A 4,709-nucleotide genomic window follows, 5' to 3' on the forward strand; every position below is an offset into this window, starting at 1 on the left:
CCCCTCTTATGCCGACATATAAAAAAAAAAAGGAATATGAGTAATTAATTGGTTTAATTTCTCTTAATTGGTTGCATCTCTCAATTGGGTGTGAGGAGGGTGTATTAATTTAATGAAGTTAAGCGACTAAGTGATCGATTGAGTGGTTAAAATTCTATGTAACTATTCATAGAGTATACCTTATATATATATATATATATTTTAGAAGAAAAGCAAAGCAAATGAAAATATGGGGCGACTGTTGAAGCATCTTTAGGGACAGTCAGGTTAATTAGTGACGGAATTCCTGCAAAATAAGGGAGCTAGGAGTTATCAGAAAACCACGAGTCCCTAGGGGTCAGCAAGGGAAAATTATCTCTGGAGGTACTGAAGCATGGAGCAATCCGATAGTAATGCACTTCCTGTGTCATATCAGCCCAAAAAACTTAATCCCAAATGCTCTTACTTCTGAAAATTCTGGTAAACCTTTTCCTCGTGAGTTTCTCTGCATGCATGATAGCTCAATTCATATGGTCACGTCATTACATTACATATGTCTCTTATTTTGGTTGCTATATTTACAATATTTGATCATTATAAAGAGCTGAGGAAATATCCGGTTTCTTATCGGTTAACCGGTTAACCGATAAGAACCGCTTAACCGGACCGGACCGAATTCCGGTATACTTTTTTTAACCGATAAGGATATCGGCATATCGGCTACGGTTTATATCGGTTCGGTCGAAGCCGGTAGACGGCCGGTTAAACGGTAACGGTTAATTTGCCCACCCCTAGCTATATTTACAATATTTGATCATTATAAAGAGCTGAGGAAATATTCTTCAATGGAGAGCTTGCTCAAGCTTATATATATTGAATCTCACTCATTAATATTTTTTTTTTTTTCATTTTTGGAATAATGGTGATTTAGCAAGATATATAAAATATTCAATGTATTGAATCTCACTTATTAATATATATATTTTTTCATTTTTGGAATAATGGTGATTAAGCAAAGATATCTATCTCTAGAATATGCTATACTTTTAAAGAAGAGTTTAGGATATGTTAATTGTAATGCTAACTCATTAACTTTTGCTTTAGAGCTGTAATCGAACATAATCAAGCCAAATATCGAATGAAGTTATACTTAAGATGTTCTCATTTATGCTTAAGATGTACGTTCTCATTGCTAAGTTAAAAATAACATTAAAAAAATAATAAAAATGAAATACGAGTTTGGCCAAACTCCTTTAATAAAGGAGCCCGAAAATTTGTTCAAACTCTGTTCATTTAATATATAAATCGATCCTAAACTGAGCTAATCCAACTTGACCCCAAACTTATTTGCAAGCGGTTCTACTCATTTATAGCCCTAGTATGCTTATATCTTTCCACAAATGTTGCCTGTCTCTCTGTTACGACCTTTCCAAATGAATACTTTTTTTTTTTTTATATAACTTAATTGGCTTTGCAGATGAGGTAAATGATTCTCCAATCGAACAAGTTCGACTCACAGTCCCCATTACTGATGATCCAACATTACCATGCTTGACTTTTCGAACATGGGTTCTGGGGATCACATCGTGTACATGTGCTCTTCTGTCATTCTTGAATCAATTCTTTGGATACCACCAAAATGCACTCTATATATATCATCAGTTTCAGCCCAAATTGCACTACTTCCAATAGGAAACCTTATGGCAGCATACCTACCAAACAAACCAATTCGTATTCGCGGAACACAATGCTTCTTTTCATTGAATCCAGGGCCCTTCAACTTGAAGGAGCATGTCCTTATAACCATATTTGCCAATTCAGGTTCAAACACGAATTATGCAGTGAACATTACTACCATTGTCAAGGCCTTCTATCACCGGGGAATTCATCCTCTGGCAGCCATCTTGTTAACTCAAACCACTCAGGTGATTTCTCTACTCTTCGTGCATGTTTAACCTATTGGAATTCTTCTTCCGCGATCCCTTTTGTTCTATCTATTGTTTTTATTGCTTAGAAAACACACAAGGCCCTTGCTGTGCTGCTATAAAAAAATCCACTAGTTTTTAACATATCAGTGGAATTGCTTCAGTACTTTTACCTTATTGTGTTTGATGGATTGATTATTCAGATGCTTGGGTACGGATGGGCTGGAATTTTTCGAAAGTTTCTTGTTGATTCACCTTACATGTGGTGGCCTTCCAACCTGGTTCAAGTCTCTCTATTTAGGTGCCCCTAGTCTCTCACTTTGCTTCCCTCCCCACCCTTTGACCCCCCCTTTTCACTCTTTCACTCTCATGTGTTTTTTTATTTTTATTATGAGTAAAGTTATTTGATAAACCGCTATACGACTATTATAAAACTAGGATAATGTTACGTTGAAAATCAGCATTTGGATCAATAAAGGCTCCTTATATGATTTTTACTGCCACATGCATCATCTTGGTTGTATAAAAGTCATATATATAGTAGCATTTATAATTTTTTTACATCTCTTAATCATATATTTGAACTTGTAGGGCATTGCATGCATGATGTTGGGATTAGGCCCAATGGAGGCCTAGCTAAAGAGGCTGCAGTTGTTCCTTGTGGTCCTTGTATCAAGCTCGGATACTACAATATTGTTCCCAACTATTTGTTTCCATCCATAACTGCTCTCTCCTTCGTTTGCTGGATGTATATGGAAGGACTCAGTTACAGCCCCACTGTAGCTGGCTTCCTGGGATCTCCTCTAGCCACCCCTGGATTTGCTATCATTAACATAATGGTTGGTTTCTTCATAGTTCTCTACATATTGATCCCTATTGCTTACTGGACCAACTCGTATGAAGCCAAGCGATTTCCTATTTTCTCACCACATGTTTTCAACCCTGACGTTGGAACATACAATGTTTCAGTAGTTTTGAATGATACAACCTTCCAATTCAATCGACAAGGATATGATGCCTATAGCAAAATTAACCTCAGTATCTTCGTTGCATATGCTTATGGTCTAGGCTTTGCAACATTGGCTGCAACATTGTCTCATGTTGCACTCTTCCATGGAAGGTACTTTCTATGCATGAAAAGAGTACGTACATTTTGCATAAAGAATTTTCCCTTTCCTAAGACATTAACCATTCTTTACATTTATCACTTTGTGCTGTCGAAGGTTGTACTGCCTAGTATGTTTGCTTTTCCATATGCAGAACAATCTGGCAACAACCAAGGGCAACATTCAAAGACAAGTTTGAGGATGTGCACACTAGACTGATGAAGAAAAACTATGACCCTGTCCCTCAATGGTGGTTTTATACACTAGACCGCGGTGGTTGGACTTTCCTTTCTTGCTTGCGAAGGCTTTGGCAGGCAATTGCAACTCCCTTACTGGGGAATCCTACGAGCAATTGTCTTGGCTCTGTTATTCACCCTCCCAATTGGCGTAATTACTGCTACCACAAACCAGGTGTGCTAGCTATTTAGACTATTAAGTTTCTGATCAGTCACCTCTTAGTCTTTGCGTTTGATCACATTGTAAACTCTTTGTGCAGCAACCAGGAATCAATGTCATCACTGAGCTTATTATTGGTTACATGTATCTGGGGAAACCTCTTGCAAACGTGGCTTTCAAGACCTATATATGGCTTCGTTAGCGTGTCACAGGCAATCATGTTTCTCTCAGATTTCAAGCTAGGCCATTACATGAAAATTCCTCCAAAATCCATGTTTATTGTTCAGGTGGGTTTTCAATTTTAATGGCTCCAATAACCGGAAATTAGACCAGAGAGTAAAACTAATACTTTTTTCTGTGTTTGTTTCTCAATGAAGTTTGTGGGAACCTTACTTTCATGGCGGATCCAGGCTCTTCACTTATGGAGGGCATTTTTTTTTTTTTAATAAAAAAATAAAATTAATTAAAATATTAAAATAATAATAAAATATAAAAAATGATAAACTCTTATTTTTAGATATGCTCTTTGGATTTGATATCTATCACTAAGATGATAATTGCATATTTTTTTTCTTAAGCAAGGATCTCCAGGCAGATTTACTAAATCTATCATTTAAAATTTGGTTGGAGGTAAATAGAATTATTGTTTTTCTCCATAATCTCAGATAACTACAATTATATATTTATACAATTAAAATATGAAACAAAAACTATATAAATTCATAAATAATTAAATATAAAAACAATTATCAATAATAGGCTGAATATCAATATAAATATTTAAACAATTAATTTAAAAGAACAATTTAAATCTAAATCTAAAAATTTAATTGCATATTTACGTACTTCAATTTTTTTTTTTTTGACATATCCGCACAAGAGGGGGGAGGGGGATTTGAACTAGTGACCTCCACTTCATTAAGTGTACTTCAATTTTTCGTTGAAGTTATTATCAAGAATAGGTTGAAATGTTAAATCCTAAATAACAATATAAATATTAAGACAATTAATTTTTTTTTTTAAAAAAAAAACAATTTAAATCTAAACGGTCCCCTTTCTATATTTTTCATTTTATTTTTCAAATAGAATGGTCCCCTTCAAAAAATTATATAATACTATAATATTAATGTATATTATTATTTTCTTCATTATATAATATTATAACTTATCCTACATGGATTTGGCTTACATGCTGTTATTTTAATAAAAGTATATATGTTGTACTTTAATCAACAGTCAAGATTAAATTTTCAAAATATCTCTTCATTTTATCTTTTTTATTAAATGCTTCTAAAGGTAAGTC

The 4,709-nt window shown here is 34.3% G+C and overlaps 1 pseudogene; it reads left to right on the forward strand.

The window, feature by feature from the left end:
* Positions 1 to 3,711, forward strand: part of LOC132170206 (oligopeptide transporter 1-like) — a 12,201-nt pseudogene extending 8,490 nt beyond the window's left edge.
* The last annotated feature ends 998 nt before the right edge of the window (positions 3,712 to 4,709 follow it).

The sequence above is a fragment of the Corylus avellana genome, chromosome ca2, assembly GCF_901000735.1.
Source record: "Corylus avellana chromosome ca2, CavTom2PMs-1.0".
Taxonomy (NCBI): Eukaryota; Viridiplantae; Streptophyta; class Magnoliopsida; order Fagales; family Betulaceae; genus Corylus; species Corylus avellana.